This window comes from Hippocampus guttulatus, chromosome 11 (genome assembly GCF_054856545.1).
Source record: "Hippocampus guttulatus isolate MCC_2025c chromosome 11, RoL_Hgut_1.0, whole genome shotgun sequence".
NCBI classification, from domain to species: domain Eukaryota; kingdom Metazoa; phylum Chordata; class Actinopteri; order Syngnathiformes; family Syngnathidae; genus Hippocampus; species Hippocampus guttulatus.
This window is the reverse complement of record NC_141271.1, coordinates 8,769,946-8,793,255: the sequence shown is the minus strand read 5'-3', so window position 1 is coordinate 8,793,255 and position 23,310 is coordinate 8,769,946. Positions and strand designations below refer to the sequence as shown.

General features: G+C 41.5%; 1 protein-coding gene across 5 annotated transcripts in view; it reads left to right on the top strand.

Annotated features, from left to right (window-relative positions):
• Nucleotides 1–23,310, top strand: part of dachd (dachshund d) — a 136,245-nt gene that overhangs the window by 46,755 nt on the left and 66,180 nt on the right. The window lies entirely within an intron of this gene.

Genomic DNA, 23,310 nt, shown 5'->3' with positions numbered 1-23,310 from the left:
AAGCTATTCTGGGTATTCTTACTAACATTCCCACGTTAGCTCTGTTGCACACAAGCATGCCCTCATGCATACACACAGGTGCTCACACACACACACACACACACACACACTTATTCCTCACTATGATGCCACTGGCAATCCGAGCACGCTAAAAATATAGCTGGCGCTAAAGTCGCACCCCCTTGCTGTTTCCTGCACTGTCTTCCCAGAGGCCGAGCTGGTGTGAAAGCATCTTCGTAATTCTTTTAATAACGTGTAAACGAATGCAGGGGTAAGGCAAAGGGGGGGCTAGGCTGTCGCTGTTTATCGTGCTTGGCCAGCGGAGCGCAGCAGCTGATACCTCCTCCAGGGCCAGGAAGTGTCGGATCCATCCAACAGTCCGTGAAGCTGATTAATTTCACTCTTCATTAAGAAGGTGTTGTGGTGACCGGAGAGTGTATCTCCGCCGCTTGGTCATCGCACCGCTCTTGCCTTTTTTTTTTTTTTTTCTTTTAAACCCAGACAGCTTTTAGTGGCCGCCCTCCTCCTCTTTACCGCCTCCTCCCCTCTTTGCGCCCTTGGCAAATGAAAGGTCAAAGAAGCTGCAGTGATTAATGAGCAGTAGACACTGGGATCTCAGTCAACCCCCCACCCGTCCTCTTTTCCTCACGCCGCCATCGCCCTCCCCTCTCGCCTGCTCTGCGCATTATTTTATCACCCAGCTCCGCTTAAGTTAGCATGTAGCGGGGGACGAGTGTGCCAAAAGAGCTGTGTTTTCAAGCAGAAAGTGCTGTTCGAGTTGTTCGTGTTAATGATGGTGAATATAAAGTGATTGGTAACATTTGTTGGTGACATGAATAAGCCTGATTGTAGTCAGAGCTCCCCAAAGGCCAAAACATTCAAAATGTTGATCAGCACCACATCTGACTCACAGCCTGAATTTTGATGTTAATGCAGTATCAAGTTCAGACAAAAGATCACGGACTCAAACCATCGTGGTGTAAGGCAATCCTCCAGTGCCCCATATCACTTTGTGATTCTCCTTGATTTTACATCATCTGCTCGTGAATATCTGCTTGGTCCTTATGAACATAGTTTGTGCATTTCAACCTCACACGTGGACAAGGAAATCAATTTCTTCAAGCTTAAAATACTAAATTGAATAAGAGGAGCCACTTCCACTGACGATGAATCCAGTCCATTTTGTTCACACCCACAATGGTGCAGAGCCTCAGTTTTTAAATGCACCAAGCTGCGTTCGTCTGCAAAACTCACCAAAACAAGTCTAGCCCATCCCTACACAGTTTTAGACCGTGCATCAAGATAAACTTGCACTGGCCACAAAAATAGAGCCACCCCAAGAGTGTAAGCTAAACATGTTTGCAAAGTTTGAAGGCGTGGAAAATAAAAACGTTTTTTGAGAGCTCTGTACTAGTTTTGGTTAAACTCAAGACATGCTAATGACCCAGGATACTCCCTGCACTTTTTGTTCAAATTTTAAAACCAATCTGATTTTCTGTGTGAATATCGGCTCCAAATATCGGTTTTGGTGCTGGCCCTGAAATAAACACAGTGGTCTATCACTAGACTGTACATCCAAGAAGCACTTTTTTAAAAGTTTTTTCTTTTAGAAATGGGTTCAACGTGTTTCACTGAATTCGGTTTGCACAGAGCCACTCTCCTACAAACAAGCCAACAATCAGTGACAAACTGGAGCCACTTGTCAGCTGTACCTTCCGCAGGATAGATGACACTTGAGGGGCTCCTCAGAGCAAGTGTTTATTTGGAAAAGGTAATGAAATATTTACCCTTCCGTCACAGATTAGCAGCGGTAATTGACTGAGGCGTCTGTGCGCGAGTATGCGGCCAGATAGCGAGCGACAGATCGAAGGAAGGGCCAGCAGTGGAGAAAAAAATTAAGAGGGAGTTGTAGTGTTTGAATGCATATCTTTGCGCTTTACAATAAGGACCCATTAGTGAGTTTGTCACTTTCCCTCCGCGTGTTGCTTTTTCTTTTTTTTGGGGGGGGGGTAAGATAAGTGGGGCCTAATGCTGAACAAATAGTGGAAATCAGAAGCCACTGAGAATCGTTTGCCTCTGCTTTTCCCATGGCTCCCCAACAGACACCCAGACAAACACGGCAAAAAAAGGGAGGGAGGGAAAAGTGAGGAGAGGGTGAAGGAGGGAAAAAAAACACACACAAGGAGCAAAACAATTTTGTCAGCACAAGCACATCCAATTGAAGAGGATGGCAAAGAGCGCTGAAAAGATCCAAGCAGGACTAAATTGGCATCAGGTGTGGGCGCACGTCCCCCACAACTACCCCCGTCTCTATCCCGGTGATGGGCTCCAACATTGTGGTGGGCAGACATTTGGCCATTTTCAAATATAATGGCAGAAATGAATGCAAATGAGCGAGTGGACTGAAATGTATTTAAATGCAGATTGAATGGGGTTGAGCAGTGGGGGCTGTGCCTGATAACAAGTTGCTTCAGGAGAAGGGCCACATTGTGTTGGATCATCCCCCCACTCCCTTCCGCAAGACCCCCCCCCCCCCCCCCGCCCCCGCTCCCCTCCCCACTCCGCCCCTACCGACACCAGCGGTCCCGTACAGGCTGCCTCTGTTGCATTTGTCGCATAATGGGGGCATTGTTCGCAGACTAAACTCTCCAAACTATTTACATTGCCCGTGGATTTGCATTTCAAATATTTTAGGTCTTCTTTCTCTTTGCCGTATATACAGCCGCGTCGCCTACGGACTTCCAGTACAACTTTAATTGGGAAAGTGGTAAAAACGGAAGTAAAATCCACCAACGGGTCGCTAATGATTATGTCGCTTATGTCCATACAGCCTCATTAAGAGCATGTGTTTCCCCAAACAAGCCCACCCCAACCCCCGTCCTGCCCCATGCCCACTAAAATCCTGGTCGGCCCACTAGCCCAGTTATTCCCAACCTTTATTGAGTCAAGACACATATTTTATTACATATGAAAAAAATGACACGACACACCACCAAAGAAAATTGTGACAAAAAGAGGTTTCCAACCTAATATAAGATCATTTACTTGTTCTTTCTGTCATAAGTTGTTGGCATAGATAGAGGGACAAAGATACATTATTTGTGATTTATAAATAATGTTCTCGCCAATTAGGTGACATTTGATAATTTCACACCGTTAGAGTTCTCACGGCACACGGGTTGGGAATCTCGGCACTTGCCCGCGGCCATCCATCTCCTCAAACATCCCCTCCTAATATTTAAGGAGCCCTTGTTTTTTTTTCTTTTTTTTCTTCTTTTCTTTTAATACAGCCTCCCCCACACATATACAGAAGGCAAATTTACGGCAAAAGCGGGTGAGCCGAATCACCAGAAATGCTGCGGTTTCAAGCGATAATGTGGCAATCAGGGCAACAGAGAAAACAAAAGGACGCTTGTTGCTGTGTTATTTAATTTCAAATGAATCCTTCACGGCAGCTTCTGACAATTTGTTCCTTACTAGAAAACTTTTTTTTTCTTTTCAAGCGAATCGATACCCACTCTATCCTGTAATTGGATAAAAGTTGACCTTTTCCTCGAAAAAATGAATAACTCTCCACAAAACGTTGCCACTTTATGAAAATGAATTTGTAATATTAAGAGAAAAAAAGAATTTTACCGGAAGTCAGAATTTGAAATTTAAGTTCTACTTTTATTACAATAAAGAACATTATTGGTTAAAAAGTAATTAAAGAAAAAAACTGCACCAAAAAAAGAAGTCATAATACTTGGGGAAAAGTTTAGAATTTTTTTTTAATAAAATCATAGTATTTAACCAACTAACAAAGTACTCAAATGAAGCCATTTTGCAGTAATATAACACATACCAATAATTGCTTGAAGGAAATCCTATTTTTAGTGTTGGGAGGAATGAACAGAAAGCATCGACGTTGGCCTTTTTTTGCCATGTTGGCATTTCAAGTGCTGGATGTCCACGCGCCCAATTTGAACATGGTCCGAATAAAATTGTGAGCTCTGTGTACAATTATCTCTGATATCTCCTACATCTATGCTTTATTTAAAGTTGGCCCCTGCCAGTCGATAGATGAGGAGGGGCACGAAGGCCACAGAAATGTTTCAGTGTTCAGAAGTTTCCATGGCGTGATTAATAGGAAGGGTAATGTAGTGGGGAAATGAGTAAACACTCCCTTGCTCCTGGCTTTGTGCTTGAGCGGCTTGATGACAAGGGCAGAGCAAGGTGAGAATTAAACAGACCTGAAGAAAGAGAAGAGAAAAGGGAAAGATTACAGAGCACCAAAAAAAAAATAAATGTGGGGTGGGAGGAAGGGAGGGAGGAGTGGAGCGTGACAGGCCTGGCTGGCCGGCGAGTGGGAGTGCAAAAGAGCGAGAGCAGGAAGAAAGACAAAAGTTTCTCCGGAAGAAGACGAAGAAGAATAATTAAAAGCGCTGGAGGGAGGGCAGTTTTAATTTGGCGTGTAAAGGGCTACAGATTTCATTTAAAGGCGAGGCCGGCGGCAAGGAGGTTAATAGGACGAACAAAGCGGCCAATGTGAGAACATACAGTGCGAGAAAGCGTGCTGGACTTTCACCTGACACGTTTTTAATTATTTGACCTGTGATATTTCCCTGTGCTTGAAGAGAGTGTGCATAAAAGATAGGAAAAAAAAGATTAACTTCATTAATGGTCACGGTTACCAATTAGACACTCGCGGGAAGACATAGACGTAACTTGACCGCTTTTCTTCAAAGCTAACCGTTGCTCCCAGCGCCCTATTTGAAGAGCGCTGCCTACTGGGAAGGCGACCAGGACGTTTCGCGTAGCGTCTGCTTTCAAAAGTGGAAGATGTGCTCTTGATCAGCGCAATCTCGCTCCATTAGCGGCATGTGAAGTTGATGTATCCCAATTATCATAGTAAGATTGGCTTGGCCACATACTCCATGGGACTCCAAACTACTCTCAAACTGTAGCCAAATGATCAAAAGGACTTTGTGAACTCGACCCAGAGTCCCAGCTGTGGGCCTGTTTCTTCTATAGTGTCGGGAAATAACTTTAATTGAATACGACGCATTTCTTTTCTTATATGTTCGGGCCCCAACTGCTGTTAGCGAACAATAGATGATCCAAAGCGACTTATCTTGCTAGACGTCCACCACGGCAAACTTTTCTTTACATCTAATGAAGATTGCGTGTTCAACATAGCTTTTTCTTTTTTTTTTTTTTGGTCTTGGCAATGACTTCAAAGTAAATCAGCATTTCTTACATTAGTCCTGTAATTTTGTCCCACTGCTGGTGGGGAAATGCTAACAATCATCTGCATATTCATCACCATTCATTTCAATTTGGTTTAAAGACATGAAATGTAGAAACATTAACCATGTTTTCCAATTGCAGTACTGTAGATAAATTTACAAACTATTACTAGGCTCACGCCCACAATTGGTCATTACCTGAGGCACTTTGCTTACATTGTAAATGAATGGACTCAACTGGGCCCTCGTGGCTGAAACCAGAGGGCAGCCATCTTACGTTGCCAACTTGTGTTATTTTGTGCTGAAAACACTACTGTACTAGTGTCACAAAAGATGTATTTGAAATCCAAACTGAAAGTTTTCCTTTTCATTATGGGCTCTGACAACAGATCTCTGTTGGATTTGGAAAGAATATTTCCAGGAGTACATGAAGGTGTGACTGAGAAGGATGGGAAAGTTCGTTCGACTCCATGTGAATTACTTCGAAGGGGAAAACTTTTCTGGCACACCTCATATATAGGTAGTGTGTTATTTTAACGTGATAGATACTGTATAACCTGATGAAAATTAAACAGAAGATAACATTGGAAGATTCAAAACAAAACAACACAAATTCAAAAAATGCATAGCAAATTGATGTGAACTATAATGCTGGCTATAATCGAAAACATTGTATGTCACACTTTTTCCGGACATTTTTTGTTTTATCCATCCCAAAAATATTAGTTTTCAGATCAAATGATGTACATAATCTCAAAATATTCCTTCCATGAAAAATGAAATTAGTTTAGTTTATATATGACCATTTTTCAAAATGACTTTTGTATCAAAGAAAAACGCATGGAAAGCATTTATTTTCACATCAGGACAAAAACGCTCACTAATTTCTCCCTCTCTGTTTTTCATTTGACAGGACAAACTAAAGATATAATAACTAGACTTCCAAAAAGTCACATTTGTGCGGCCAGCTAGAGGCTTGGCATAAAAAAATGACAGCCTTAGCCGTTTGCTTTGTCGATCTCTTTCAGCATGTTAGGGCAAAAGTAAATATTTTCCTTTTTCTAACTACTTACGATAGGCAGACTAGACTACAGGATGGCTCATACAGCAATTCCAAATCCTGCCCCACCTCCTCCTCTCCACACACAGTTTGACACGTCCGTAGTATATGTTTATCAGCTTCTAATGAAAGACTGACAAGTTCCCCCGCACGAGGGATTCCGTGTTCCATTAATAGTCCTCAACGAACCTTGAGCACTCACCAAAAGGACCAATTGCGTCTGACAGCAGAGGGGCCCTCGGCCACGGCCCTCCAGAGAGAAAGGGCCTATATTAAGCATTTTAGTGATGTTTGGATTTGGGAGTCTTTCCGTCATCAGCCCAAGTGGAAGGTGTCACCTTGCATTTTCCTTGCGATTTGCATTACTTGACCGCTGTGTTGGACAAAGAGAAACGTGTCGGTTCATTTGTCGGCGAGAGTTTGTGATTGATTTATTCATTTGAGGCTCAATAAATGTTTGTGATGGATCCCCGGCACTGCAATTTGCTCCAAATTAAACTTGGACGTCTAATGACACCTGCATGCAGACATTTGCATACCACTTCTAATAGCGAGTTGAAACACGTCTCATTCATTCATCAAGCCAAGAAAAAGGCACACGAGTCAGTTGAAACAGATTTGACAGTTCAATATACTAAATATACACAATTAATTCTCATATTCATCATGATTTGCCTTGAGATGTGCTGTGTGAGTGCTTTTTTTTTAAAATCATTTTACACCTCAGGACTCCAAATGAAAATACTGTGTCATAAAAGTGCAGTCGAGGGAATCAGACGGCCACCATAAATATGAAAGTAGTGTTAACCTGCAATACGTTCTTAATTGTTTTCGTATTCAAAGTTTACACGTTGGACATTTTCAAATCTAGCAGCCAACAAACCTGCCATTAACAAAAACAAAGATTCTGCTTGTAAACGCAAAAACCAACATATGAATCAACTGTAATCCTGTACATTAGAGCAAACAACCAATATCGTGAAATGATTATTGGAGTATTAGTAACTATTAGCAAGCACTTTGGTCTTTGATTGCTTTTTTGCTGTTGTTAGGCAGACACTTCTCTGAAAGCAGCCATCGGGTCGTATTTGAACTGTAATTACAATTATCATTTTTATTTTGTATGACAATATATTATCATTTTATGCAACAGTCCAATTAAAAGCTTGAGCCCGTATCTAACAAATGAAGAGAAAATTCAAATAAACAGGATGCCTCACGGGGATCTTGTTGTCATCAACGACCATTTATATCCATCCGTCCATTATCCTAAATATTAAAATATCATTGCCTGCCGTAGTCAAAATGTGCCTTATCGCCAGTAAACACAAATGCCAAGTTGTCCATTTGAAATTTTTCGATGTACCTCAAAGACATTTCTAATCAACAAGAGCAGTGACATTTGTCATGCACGTAACCGTTTCGGTTGCATGGGAACATCTGCCTCAAAGCGACGTCTTTTATTAGAACGTGACAAAATATTTTGTTCTCACCAGGAATAATCGTCTGTGTCCTCCACGCTTGCGGTTCTCAGTTTATTTTCAAGTCCATTCCCACATTGAATCCGGTTATGGCTGCCTCTCTCTCTCTCTCTCTCACACACACACAGACACGCACACGCATATGGATAATTCTTAAACAGATGCTCTCGTGCTATGATTAGTTTGCGAGTGTGTAAAGCGCCGTTTGACATGGATGAAATATAGCGCAGGTTCATTGGGAGTGCAAGGGGAAGGAGAAATGGAGCCCATCTGTAATACACTTTCTGCACTAATATCAGCTCCTTTTCTCTGATATTACAGAGAGCGATATCGATCTGGTAAAATTGTTCCATATTGGAGCTGTCTGTTGTGATATTCATCATGCTGTCACCTCGCAGAAGCACCTGCGCGTTATTAGAAACCCGGCTTTGAAGAGGTTGAAGGGTTTTAGTCTGCGAGATGTAGCAAACAATTCATCACGAGGAATTCTGGAGAGGTGACGCTCGCTGGGGGTAAGATTTATGCGTTCTTGTGGTTTACATTAAGAATTATATCGTCACATAAGAGGACACCGGCGGGCTGTGCTTCGACACTGCTGAGTAGGCCTATTTGCTCTCTGCCATTTGTGAATTGAGGGTTGGGTTTTTTTTTTCATAAAGAGAATTCCTGAAGTCTTGAGGAATGCAGTAGATCACCCCAATGGAGTTATTTGCGCTAGGTGTGACAGGCTAGTCGATAACAATTGTCACACACATGGGGATTTTAGGGAATCCGATATTTGCACAGCCAAGCGATTCAGTACGGTAGAAGGGATGGTGAAAGCTGCGTCAGCTCTGGGAATGCCATAACATCGTAGCAATGCAATAAAGTGCAACTCTTACATAAAGGGATATAAACTAACAATGCACAAGTGCCCCACTCTCAATTTTGCAGATACTGTAGTTGCCGTCTCATAAAAACCATCTGTGTCCAACTTTTTAATGAGTTCTTGTTTTCATCCGGTCAAAAACAATTGCAATGTAGGAGTCTCCAAATATTATGATTTGCTTTTTAGTCAACAAAAATACTTTTTTGAGGATTAAAAACAAAAAAAAAACAAAACAAGGATCTTCTTAAATCTTCTATCTTTGTCTTACTCCCTATGTGCATATCATTGCTTTCCAATAGAATGCAGGCACAGAAAACTACAGGAAACGGTATATCCGGATAGAATCAAGCAACATGTCATCGACCATGACAAAATCTTCCAGACCCATGTCGGTAAATGATGAAACCAAGAACTTTTAAGCCGTAATTTCGAAAGGTACCTGTATGTTTCCGCATGCTCAGACACAGCACGATTCATCACCAAACTAACTGTTCATCACCCCCCAGCCCCCCAAAAAAATCCACCGTTCTGTACCTAGAGTAAAACATGGTGGTGGCAGCATCAAGCTTTTAGTGCTGTTTTTTTGTTTGTTTCAGCAGAACTACAACCAGGTTCAAGGTGGAGTGAATCATGAACAGTTTGATCTCGCAGTCAGCATTGGCACAAAATCTGGAGACTTTTGCTTGAAAGAAGAAAAAAAAATATCAGGAGAAGCCTACTAGAACAGCCGAATTTTATTTGGGTTTAAAAAGAGCCGCTTTAAACGTGCTGGTGTGTAGTGACTTCTATTAAATGTCTAAATGTGACAGATTTCAACTTATTATATCAGAAAAAAAAACTTTTGATATCCACTGTAACAGGACATTAGCTTTATAGCCATACCAAAGTGAAATAACGATAGCAAAATACTCAACTTTGTATGTTTTGGCATTAACGAGAAGTTACAAGTTAGACCGACGACTTCTGGGTTGGCAGGAATCGTACAGCAATGATTGTGCGTTGGAACGTGTGACTGTTGACATGGAGACCTCTAAAGCGAATTGTCAAGGGTGGAGGAATGCAGTAGCTCGCCCAAATAGAGTTATTTAGTGACAGGCGGTCGATAACAGTTTAAGTAAATCCGACATTCAAAGTTCAGCTCAATTTGGAGCGCCTGTTATTTCCTGTTCTTTGCTCAAGCAGTCTTCCGCAAAAAAGATCACAAGCATGTACACAGACGGAATCCAAGTCTTCCGTGTCTTGCGGAGGAGGCGCTTTGATTTGTCTTTAACTGGGTACAAATGCTCGTCTGGGAATGCGCAAGCTTTGAACTAAAAGAAAGCAAGGAGGAGGGGGGTGTAAAGGGGGGGGCTCTTCTCAGAAGTTCCCTCTCCTTCCATTCATGCCTCTTCCAGGCTCTTCTTGTTGTATTTAAAGCACAGCTGGTCAAATTGATCATGGCTCGCGTTGGAGAATAAACACTCTCCCAGCAGTGGGGGGGGGGGGGGGGGGGGTGTCCTACAAGTGAGAAACAGGCCCGATCCCTAACCTTTTTGCATGTATACAAACTGAGAGCACACTCAAGTTTGTGTAAATATTTCTTTTCCCTCCCCCAGATCGCTTTTGGACTCCTCCTCTGTATTTACTTTTCATTAATTATTGGGAAAATCAGAGAGGGGGGGGGGTGGGAATAAACAGAAGATAATTTTTGTTGACTGTTTCACACAGGATCTCAATCCTCAGTGCAATTAATGCTAATCACCACGGTCTTCCTGTTTAGCTTCAACTTGAGTTTGTGTGTGGCTGCTCCTGCCCTCTTAAAACCTTTCACGAGGAAATAGTCAGGAGGGGATTTGTTGCATTGCCACCATTTTACGCTCATCACTGTGCTATCAGGAACGCTGAATTTATGTCAATCCATGAACATAAAACCAAATTATTATCCACTTTTACAAGCTTTGTAAAAACAGAAACGTTTTCCATTCATTCATTCATTTTTTTTAATATCACTTATTCCATTAAGGGTGACGCGTGAGTTGAGGCCTATCGCAGGTGGACTGGTTGCCTGGTGAGGATTACATAATACATCGACAAAGATGAATGGGCACTTTATCTTCGTTAAACAGTATAAAAATATCCGGAGAAAAAACACCCAAGCACGGGGAAAACATTTAAAGGCCCCAGACAACGCGTGTTATTCAGGGAGGTTAAAGGGATTTTGTTTTGCTTTGTCACATTTCCAAAAGTAACCCAAGTAAATAAATGCTGTGGATAAAGCTCGGCACTTGTTCACCACCATACCAATGTTGTGTCTGCCTCTCCCAGTCAGCGGAAATCACTGAAGGGGATAAGTGATAAAAAGGAAATGGATGGATTGAGGTATGGTTAAGATGGGTCAGTGATAAGCGTTATCCAGGGAAATTGAGGTTTCCAAAACTTAAAACATATCGAGGTGAATAAAGGCTCTGTATCAAGTTTTATGGTTGTCCATGTGGTTGACTCGATCTGTGGGGAAAAAAAACAAAAAATCAAAAGGCACATATCAATATTCAATCATCTCAATTCTGCTCCACAGTAAACGCTATATTCACATTACAAAAATAATAGTATGCTGCTATTCTAACAAATGTGAGGCCGAGTTACTATCCATGGTGCTCTCACCTTGATTTTTTTCACGACTTTTATCACTTTGTCAAGAATTTAGAGCCCCGAGACGCTCGAGTCCCGGTACTGCTGTGGTTCTCGGGCGTTTTTTTTTAACTGTCACCGCACCGACAGAATGAAAATGAAAGCTTTTAACCGTTGTACTCCATGTGAAGTCACTCTCCGCGACAATTTTGACGCCGGTGAAAATGCAGCTTGATTTCTCTTCTCCAAAGCTTCTTGCTATGGGGGGAACCAATTAACTACCCTTCAGGATGACTTTCACTTCTAACTGCCGGTCTGCTCCGCTGCCAGAAAGCGGGATTAATTCTCAATTAATCCCCGCAGCAGAAGAACTCCGCCTTTGTCTGCCGGGGAGGACATGAGCATACAACAGCGAGGTGACTCCGAGAGACGCCCCCCGAAAAACACCCCCCTTTAAAGATTGATGCGCCCTGTAGACTCGCTCTTCTCAAGCTGAAAATAAGAGCCATTAAAAGGAAATGCTTGACAATGATTTTTGTTTTAGGATTTCCAGCTTTATTAGCCATGCATATTAATGAGTCAATTAATTCCATTCGTCCTGGCAAGTGGCCTGTTTGTTTTTCGGGCCTGACCTTTTATCTGAGATTCGTTCACGCTCGGCTGGCTTTAAGTACCCGCTCCTCGCTGCGATTCCCATAGCCTCGCATCCAAATAAGGACTTTTTTTTTTTTATGTGTTTAGCACTGAGGTGCTCCCCCGCGCTTTTGTTTCACGGCTGCCCTCTCAGGATGGAAACTTTAGGGAGTGCTCGGCTCCCAAGCTCGATGTGAAAGATGCTGTACCTTTTGTTTCGTCATACTTTTAGATCTGGTTTGGATAGTCTTTGCTATATTTAGATGATTAAAATGTGATTTTGAAACTAGAGTTTTATTACTGCTAATAATGAGCTCTTTATAAATATATGCCATGTTTTTTTAAAGTGGGCATTTTAGAAATATATCAGGTTTTTTCATTGCCTTGATGGCACTTGACTAAAGGTAAATTTTAATGTGGAGATATAAGATATACATTTTTCCTTGGTTGTTTTTTTTTTTTTTGTATGCATGTGGACTTCACCATATCGCCCCGGGGTTTATCACTGGAACACTCCTTTCACTCATTTAGACAGTATTAAGGTACTTTAAAAAGTATCCTCAGTAGTTAGAATGGTTCTAGTAGTTTTGGATATTTCATTATATTTTGTTTTTATTTTGTTTTGACTTATGGTTTTTTTTATTCAGTTAGCTTTCATTCCTTTTTAGAGCAGGTTATTTGTTCAAAAATGCTTCATTTTAAAAATGTTTTTAATATAAGGGGTATTTGTCTAGTGCAAGATAAGAAAAAGAGGTCACTATGTATTATGTAATGAAGTAAAATTAACTACTATTTTCAAACAGCAATTTTGACGGTCCTTCTTCTTTACGGACTTACAGCATAACTAAAATAAATATATTTAAAATGAACCCCGAAAGCTCATGTTATTAATTCATCATATTAAGATGAAACCAACAGACATTTTTGCAGTTTTACTCCTTTTTTTGTCATGTAAGATTTTGTTTCAGTTAATTTTCTTTTTTTTTTCCATCATTTTCATTTGTATTTTACTTTGCTAACTAAAACGTTTAGTACGATAACCTTGGTAAGAATCAGTCCACTATATAACTGTCTAAAATGTCCCTTACCTATTAAAGGAATGTGCTCAGCTCCCAATCAGTATGCAGCAAAATAGTTTTTCTCTTTTATTATAATTATTTTTTTATGCAAGTATTGTTTGAATATTGTCAGTGCATTTTGGTGAATTCATTCCAAAATGTGCTTTTTAGAAATCTGTCAGAATTTCAAAGCTTGTAGCAAACGTACAATTTAATGCTCACTATTACTCTCGAGTTTTTCCCGATAACCCGATTAAATAATTTCTCAGACAACCGATGCAGTTGCTATTGTTTGTTCAGCCTTCTGATGGGCTTAGTAGCGCTTTCATACATTTTGTAGATGCAAGTGAACTTTGTGTAATTGACCCCCCCCCTTCCTTTCAGCCATTGAAACCTCGATTCGATTAAGTATTCCACAGTTACTGTCAAAAGTACAAAAGCAACCTTAGTCAGATGGCGCCTGATCATACCTTGAACCTCCTACCGCCCCCACCTGCTCTAGTCTTTGTTGCCTCCGTCAGAATGCCTGCCGGATGTTACCACCCCCCCCCCCCCCACCCCACCCCACCCCTGCCCTGAAACATGATGGGAAATATGCTGTTATAGCACATGGAATATTTGCCTGATGGGATCCGTAATAAAATTACGACATTTCCTCTCCATCAGCCTCTCGCGCTCTAATTTATGATTACGCTGGCAAAAAGGACATGTTTTATACATAAAGACACAAGTAGCCTCCAGTCTGCATGAGTAGCCCGTGTCCTGCTTTTCAGAGTTCCTCGGAGAGGACAGGGGAAATAATTGAAAAAGTTGAAAAGTCTAGCTTCGCTGTGTACGTTTCTTGTAAGGGATGCTCAGGAAATGAGATTAATCAGCGCTGCAGACATTGTGAGGAGGGGGGAAAAAAAAAAGTTTGCCGTGAATGCCTGACAGTCGTGCTCTTTCTCTCATTTCAAATGTTGGCAGGCTAGCAGGCAGCTCCAAGGGAAATGCGCTCCTTTCATACTTGAGTAATTGATGAATTGTATGCAATATGCAAATGAGAATCCATAAATCTTATGAATGACAGCTTAATTTATGTGAGCCTTAATGAATGCAGGATTAGATTTTAATTAAATATCCTCAAAGGCACCCTGACTGGGTAAGTTTTTAAAGCCTTGTTTTGAAGACTTGTTTCATATGCATCACAGTTCATGAAAAAAAAAAAAGAGAAATTTCCTCGCAGTTTGAAGATAAGACCTGGTCTGTTTTGTTAACCAAAGGCGCTTAATAATAAATACTGGAGCCAATCATATCAAGCAATCTCATTTGGGGCTTTCCTGGAACTGTGCACTCGCGTACATTTGATTAACTGCATTTACTTGAAGCACTATCTGATTCCCAACATTTGCTACAGTATCTTTTTAATTAAGAGAATCATCCATTAGGCATGGAAAAGTCAACCAATTAGGCTTTCCTCATCAGTTGCCATGATGTGGGAAGCCTGCTTACTCATTATCGTGGCCTGTTGATGTGATACTAAACACTCTTACTCTGTAGTTACGGCAGCGGCGGCGGCAATTATGAAATCTTCTTTTTTGCCATTAATGAAGCGCGCCTTATAATCAGCAATTTATGGTGTTTTAGATGTTTTGTAGATTGAATTTCACAGCTGAGAGGCTTCAAACAGCTCTAATGGAATGTGATTATGAGAAAGTCTCCTCCCAAAAGATTGAAGGAGTACGAATGGTCCTTGACTTCAGAACTTTTATCATCACTAAGTTTGGACAATAGTTTCACTTGGAGGCTGTTAAAACATGAGTTGTTCATAGTCTTGGAACACTACAGTACGGTGCGGATTCATTGTGCAGGTGGGAGTGTGACATCATTGGTTGCTTGTCACTGGCCAAAGAGGAAAAAGAAAAAAAGCTACAAAAACGCCATATTCTTATCTCTGTTCGAATCATCCATCCATCCATTTTCTGATCCGCTTTATCCTCACAAGGGTCACGGGGGGTGCTGGAGCCTATCCCAACCGTCTTCGGGCAGTAGGCGGGGGACACCCTGAACCGGTTGCCAGACAATCGCAAGGCACATAGAGACGAACAACTATCCGTGCTCACACTCCCATCTCGGGACAATTTAGAGTGTTCAATCAGCCTGCCATGCATGTTTTTGGAATGTGGGAGGAAACCAGAGTACCCGGAGAAAACCCACGCAGGCACGGGAAGAACATGCAAACTCCACACAAGGAGACCGCAGCCGGGATCGAACCCAGAACCTCTGTACTGTGAGGTTGACGCGCTAACCACTCGATCACCCGGCCGCCCCTGTTGTAATCATATTAGATTTGTTTTTTTTAATACGTCTCTTTAATAGCTATGTTCGGCATTTTGTTGCTGTCCATTGAAATGTTTAAAATACAGCAATGGGATGTGACTTTTATTTATCCTGTCGTTTTCTTCTTTGTTCTTTATAGCTACTGGTGTACTACTTTCTCATTATTAGAGAATATTTGCTGTGTTTTCCATGGACAGCACTTTGTATGCAGCAAGTGTTTGAAAGTGCTCTATAAATACAGTTGAGTTGAGTGTTTTCATGAAGTCCGTTTAAAAAATACAGTACTGCATACTACTTGGGGTGACTATAGTGTAACTGAATGAAAGTTGACTCACCACTGGTTGGATAGAAACGCTGAAACACACGATGCACTGAATTGAACCAGACTGTACTTCATGACCCCAACGGAAAGCATACTGAATTGAGCTGCACCACTGCAGACCCCAACCAAAGTACGGTATACGGAAAAGTGGCGCAGGCTACGTATAAAATATTTTGGGACTTATTACAATGCAAATGTTAAAACATTTGGACTGCAAAATTGCACTTGAGATAATTTGGGAACTAGCAATTAAGATGCTCGGTCTTTCTTAGTTAATTGATATGAAGAGAAAAAGGGTTTTTACAGTGTTTCATCAAAAATGGAGAAAGCGAAACTAACTGAACTAGTGGGTCATGCACTCAAGTGTTGCTTCCTTTGGAACAATAATGGGAAATAATTAACAAAACGTATATTGTATTTAGGATTTTGTTTATGTGGTTAAATTGGACATGGATTTTTTTTTCGGCCATTTTTGCCAGAGTAGTCATCCAGCGACAACTGTATGCGATGGATGACTTTAATAGTTGATTTAAAGTTTGACTATACATTCCCATTAGACTCCCCCAGTACTGGCCTGGGCTGGATAACATTCCTGATCCAATCCAATGTTGACAGATATTGGATTCTATTTTACGTAAAAATGTGCTTAACTGACTCAAGGTTCACCGCTGACACTTGAGCTGACAGTTCTAATCAAGTCAAAGAAAAGCACTGGGGAGTGACTGGTCCCTTTGCGACTCCTGATCCCAAGCTATCGCCCTCACAGGGAACAGGCACCAGACGAGAGTTTTAGTGGGGACTGAATCGCTGCTCGCCCTATCCACCCCCGCCTCTGGTTGGTTCCTCACTATTTGATCTGCCATATATTGTTAGGCAACAAAAGGTTCACAGTTTTCAAGGCGGATGCAGCTGTTCCCTCCCATCCCTAATAAATAAAAAACTGTTCCCCGCTCTCACCAACTCACCCACAATCTTGATAAGATAAGGTCCATGTGGCTACCAGCGACGGGCGTCTGTTTGACAGGTGCAAGGGGAAGCTGATGGAGATAATCCGAGAATAAGTTGAATGCGAGTGCAGATACAAGATGAGGCGTGGGGATAGATGGCTGCATGAAAAAGATGGATGAGCGAATATATTCCCATGTATCATGGTGTGACTGTGAGATTACGATCATCACAAGCAATAGACTGCCAAGGTCAGCAGGAAATATAAATCATCCCTTTTTTTCTCTTCTCTCTGCGTTGAAGGAAATCTTTAATGCATACCTATTACCTGTTTTATTTAACAGTTTGCAACAATGTACTCATTTTGTCTCACCGCCGTGACTGAAAACTCAAGATACTGAATCAGTTGTGATGATCCAAACAGAAAAGTCAAACGTTGCGTGAAAGATGAAGGACCCCTTGAATGATTTCACGCCAGTCACTTTTGGGTCTTCATCTTTTAAAGTACTGATAGCTTTGGAAGAGGAAACGGTCTCCGCTTGGTAACTTGTAAATGATTCACAAAATGCTCCACTGTTCCTGGTGCGATCGTTTGCATGGCCGCCCGATGTTATCTGTACTTTCGTGTTTGCGAACAGGATTGTACCCGCTACACAGTGAACGGAACTTGCTGGACTACAGTCTTGAGGGTAACGTCAGGCACGGACCCATCAACTAGTTTCTCATCATAATCACGTGAAAGTAATGACTGCTTCATATTGACTAAAGTAACATATTTTCATGGTCCAATTAGAGCATAATGGGACTTCCGGGGGACAATGGGGATCCTTCAAAATGTCAATAAACAAATAAATGTTACAGCCAGACTTCTGACACACCCACCTGGAGTAACCTTGGAATGAGTGTACAATCACCCAAGAACGGTGAACGCGAAGTACATACTGTACATTTGATAGCCTTCTGAAAGCACAATGTGTGCCAATGTAGTTTGTAACTGAGTAAAATATGATGTTTCACCTCCACAGGGTGCTGGACTTAAAATAGCCTCTAGAATGTGTAAACGATTTTATATACAATATATATATAATATACAGTCAAACCTCAGTTTTCGTCCATAATCCGTTCCAGAAGGCTGTTTGAAAACCGAAATTGTTCGAAAACCGAAACCACGCTCTTTTTAAAATAAAAATGTTTACTGAACACGTCTGCTCACAATGGAAAGCAACACGAGGAAGCGTCACTTCCTCGTCTACCCGAGGAAGCGGCACTTCGTCGTGTAAGGAAGGCGAGAGGAGTCAAATGGTGCATTTAAGTGCGCTCAGTTTGTTCGAGAACCAAAATTTGTTCGTCATCGTTTTTGGTTGAAAACCGAATTGGTCGAGAACCGAGACGTTCAAAAACCGAGGTTTAACTGTATATATATATTAGATTATCATAGCAGCTATTTTTTTGTTAAATAATGTCAAGTTCTTTATCACTCACATATGAGTCAAAATAATAGGCTTACGTGATGAAAAATATTAAATATCTTTGCAGGGAATCAGTGTGCAATCGGATTACATGTCTATAAAATATGTAGATATTTTGAAATAATACGAGCCAAAATAAGATGTTTCTCTTTTCTTAGTTTTGTTTTCTTTGGGGGGCGGTTGTTTTTTTATTCTGCTGCAGAAACCGCCTTAGCCCATTCCATGCGATACATCAGCGTGTCCGCCATATTCGATGTGGCCATTGTATTAGCCATAAAATTTGGTCATTATAATTTGAAAATGGTGTTACAATGACACAATAAAATCAGAAGTAATGGCTCACTCTTAATCCCACGAGTTCTGGCTTGATACTTCTCCAAGGAGCGAATGAATGAAGCTTCTTTACACATCACTTTGCTCCATCCACTATGGATGCGGCGTTGATGTATGATTCAGCGCTCCATGTGTATGACAGTAAATGTTGTCTCTGGTCATTCTTGCCAGCTGATGTCCCACATGGCACCATTTAAGACAATTGCGTATGGGGTGCAGCGCTGAGCGAATAAATTGCAGTTCAAGATCATCTAAAATATGGAGCAAAGCAAAGTAAATGCTGTCTATATTCTATTGAGAATGGCCCCCCTCCCCCTCATAAATTTCATATGCCCCGCCTTAAGACTGGCGTCTAGTAGAATACGGCCCTAGGTACACTCGAGCAGTATCTGACAAATAAGGTTGTTTTTAACTCGTAACATTGTCATGCTTACCTAATTGAAAAGTTGTGTTCTTAATCCATTCATCTCCATGTGAAAATTGCCGCTTTCCTGTAACTTTACACTGTTGTCTACTGTCTAACAATAACGCTGCTTCATATTTCCCAAATCGTCCATGTCCTGTGAAATTGTTTTCTGTAAAAATATGGATGCTAGCTTGCATTAAATTTTTGATTTAGAGTTGATTTATTCTGTCCAACAATGCACTATTGAATTTTCTATTGATAGTAAGTCCTTCAAGCAGCGGTTAACCCCCTGGGGGAGTTTTTAAACTGTTTGACCTGAGCAAATACATACAAAAATAAATATATATAAACGCTAATAAAGTCAGAAAATTCCGGTCCCTGACGATACGAAGCGTCTGTGTTTCTGCTTGACCCGGCACTTTGAAGAAGAAAAAAAAAAAAAAGGTAAGGAGACGCTTTGTTTTATCAATAAGACCTTGTTTTCACGGCTGGTCATCACCTCGCAGAACCAATCAATGGGTGTGCGCTCCGCTATCGCTGGTGGAGAAATGAAAAATAAACCCCAGATAATCCTTCAGTTAAAAGGTTACTCGGGGCGATAAAAGCTATTTTGTTAATTTATTTACTCTCTGCGGCGGAGAGATAAAGAAAAAGAACAATTAGGGGAATTCTAGGTGAGAGATTTTCAAAGGGCAATGACATTGGGTTAATATTTTATAAGGTCTGATTGGCGGAAACCTGCAGAGGCCTTTTGTTTACACACGGAATGATTCACTCGTTTGTTTGTCGGCCGAACGAGCAGCGGAAATGGAATAAATATCTTCATGCCTACCTTTTAGGCACGTCAAACAAAAGCCCAGATAAAAGGTTAATGGCTCTATCAGAACCGCCGGAAAATAATTTTACCATCTCTGTTGACATAATCAGGTTGGATTCCAAAAGACGGGAGGGCGGCAGATGTGTGTAACAAAATCCACCAAAGACGGCACGCTCACTTGGGCTCAACATTATCGATTGATTTATAACCGATCGTAATCACTGCATTAGCGGCGCGCTGCGTAATGAGATCCCAGTCACCGTTTCCGTCCCCTTTCGCGATATTCTCCGCCTATCACTTCCTGTAAACTGGGGTGAGAACGTGAATGCAATTATCGGGGCTTTTATTGCGTCGGGGCATTGAAATTGGACTCATGTTGGGCCCCGTGTAATCCGATTGCCCGCCGCGGCGTAGTGTGTTGGCGAGTATCGGGTTCCCGGCGACTCTGCTGGGTCAACACAAGGCCGCGCCATTATAGGGGGTCAGGTTCAGGGAAAGTTCATTGTTATTTTCTTTTGGCGACGGCAGCAAAACAAAGAAAGTGATACATCGCATATTTGCTGCCAGGGCCTATTTGGGTTATTTAATTGAAGCCAGCAGAGATGTGAGGCCCTCAAATATCCTTTCGCAGCTCGAACGTAAATAAAGACTGAAATCATTTGTTTTACAAGTCACCTCCCACTTTTATATATTGTATCTTTTTCCGTAAACACTTCAGACCTGATGGAAATGATGAAGGGGATGTAAAAATAAAATGAAAAATTCTGCTTATTGATATTATTGATAAATGGCAACTTACTGTATTATATTTCATACAACTGTATATGCAAGAGTGACACAGAAAAGCACAATAGCAGCTGAGAGCATAACTATAACATCAGGCCCCAATGAGTGTCACCCAAAACGTCACTGATGCAGATTTAGACACTACAACAATGGTTTCTCTCTACGTTGAGGGAAATCTTTAATGCATACCGATTGCCTTTTTTTTAACAGTTTGCAACAATGTACTCATTTTGTCTCACTGCGGTGACTGAAAACTCACGATATTGCATCAGTTGTGATGAGCCAAACAGAAACTCTTGTTGCTATCAAAACGAAAACTTCTTAATGTAGATTAAGCAACATATCTGTGAACAACGTATTTCAGTGTTTGTCTCCGAAAAAGCTCATCTACAGTCTCATAATGAACTGCTTATTTTGTCTGAAATTTGATAAATCTGAAAAAGAGAGAAAAATGGCTTTGTTTTTCATCATGTAAAACCACACACACACACACACACACACAAAATGGGTTTAAAAATTCCAAGCCTGCATGAATTCAGTTATTCTGCAATAATGGCCTACTTTGGGGCCTTTTTCTGTGCCAGGCTATTTAGGGAAGTCAGCATCTGCTGCTTGATAAATAGCTTGGCGCTTTTATTGTTGGAGGCCAGGTTGAGTTCCTCTGCGGACGCACTGTGTCACTTAGCTTGACCGTCACAGATGTGCGCATGCTAGGTTGCAAAGTACATTTGTGCGACTTTCACTGGCAGCTTGTAGGCGTACAAGCTGACAAACCACTTTTACCTGTTTTTTTTTCATACTAAAGTTCACATCCTTTAACATCACTTTTTTTTGTCCATTTGAGAAGCATTTTTTTGCTTTTTGTATTGTTGGCAAAAAGCCTTTTAGCCGTCACATAGCCTCCATTGAGGTCTTCATAAATAATTCAGCCAGAGAACGAGTGAAAGTGATGACAGCAAAACTGTCCGCGATCGCTCCCTCTCCTCCGATCAAAGAGGCATATAGAAATAGGAATTACATTTGCAGACATTCCCAGGTTGAGCGGGCACTTGCCCCCCCCCCCCCCCCCCCCCCACCCCCCACCACCACCACCCGCTCCTCTCACTTTCGCTCCCTCGCCACTTCGCTCGCTTGTCTATTTTTTTCCCGCCCCCCTTCAAAGGGTTCGATGAGGGCCGGCTTTTAGTCCTCTTGAGCCACGCCATGAGAGTCAGCACATTCAGACAGACAGAGAGAGCAAGCGCACTCTATTAGCAAGCAGCGAGGTAAGTAAACCTCACAAGACACGGCTGAATAAACTCCACTATTAAGGCCGTTTGCTGCGGATGCTGCCTGTGGGAAATGCATGAGATGGGCTGTAAGGCAAACGACCGCAATGGCTGATGAGGGGCGCTGGATTCAGCCACAAGTGTTTAATAAAAAATACAAAAAAAGCTCATCCTCACTTAAACAGCTTTAATGGAAAAGGCCAATTCCTCTCCGGACTTTTTTTTTCTGCTTAACATGGGTCTCGGTTTTAGGGCAATGGTGTTCAAATCTTCGCGGCGACGAGGCTCGAGACACTCTGTGTTTGCTGTACGGATACGATACAGACATACAGTATACTGGTATACTAACACTGGTATTGATATTAGTGTATCCCGAGTACTTAGGTCAGCACTGACAATGACAACCTTGTCGTTATGGGTCAGACTGATGAGCAAATCAAAGTTGGGGCAGATAACTGTCATAACCAATCAGAGACAACCGCTTTCATTTATTTCCACGTTTCTGCACTGGTCTTCCTTGTAGGTGAATAAAGAGTGCAGCGCCCACATTAGTGGTAGTAGCACTATAACACATGGATCCGGCATCCCCCTGTTGTTCGTAGACATCTTTTTTTTTTCATTTGTTTGCTGTTGAGGCCCTCAGATATACGAAATTCAGCAGTGGTGAAAAAGATAACTGTCTGATTTTTCTTTTTTTTTTTTTCGTCATGGAGACCTTGCTTTAGTCCACACCCACATCTAGTTAACTTCCAATGGCAAAACAGACTAATAAACGTGAATATGTTTGATTAGAATGCATCAAAGTTTGATGCATCATGTTTTGGTTATAGTGTAGTTTAAAAAAAAAAAAAACGGTCCAAAGACAAATAGCACACAGCATCGCATGCACTTGATAACTGAAAACATATTCCCCTCCCTCTATTGCCCCATTCCATACCACGAGACGCAAGTCTGAGTGAACAGTCAAATAATGTGTTGGATCACCTTTCCTATCCTGCTTTTTTTCTAATTTTCTCATTAGCACAAGAACAAACACTTATCTCCAAGGGGAGAATGTAATTGCGGTTTCTAGTGGAACACAATACATCACATTTAACTGTTGTAGTCTTATTAACAGAAAAAGAATTCATTTGAATGGCGGGTGCTGCGCAGGGCAGGGGTCTGGGGGAGGGGTTGTCGGCGAGTATCGCCCAGAACCATTCGACACATTTGATTTCTGGCCATGTTTTGTGTTTCTGAAATGAATGCCATGTTGTTCTGGTTTTGACTGATCTTTTAAAGATTTGAAACAAAAGCCCATCTCATTTTGGATAGGATTTAGTAGCCTGATAACACTCAGACTATTGTATGCTCAATAATTTATGACGCCAATATGTCACTGGTGTCAAGTCGGCCATAATTCATCTTCGGTAGAGACACCAGCATATACCTTTATGGAGTCTTTGCCCCCTTATAATATGTTTTTGTCACCCTGTAGGCATCTCTTTGTAAGTATAAGCCAGCAAAGTAGGTATTGATTGCAACTTGGAGCTGTATTAACACGCCAATGAGTGAGACGTGTGGAAAGTCAGTATGGTATCTGCTTCCAAGGCCTTTTCCACCCTCCTCAGTCAGGTGACTGGGTCATTTATCACGGCTGGATCTGTGCCCCTCGCTTGCTGTAATAAAACTCCCCCCCATCGGAGTGGTCCAACAGGTCTGAATCACTCT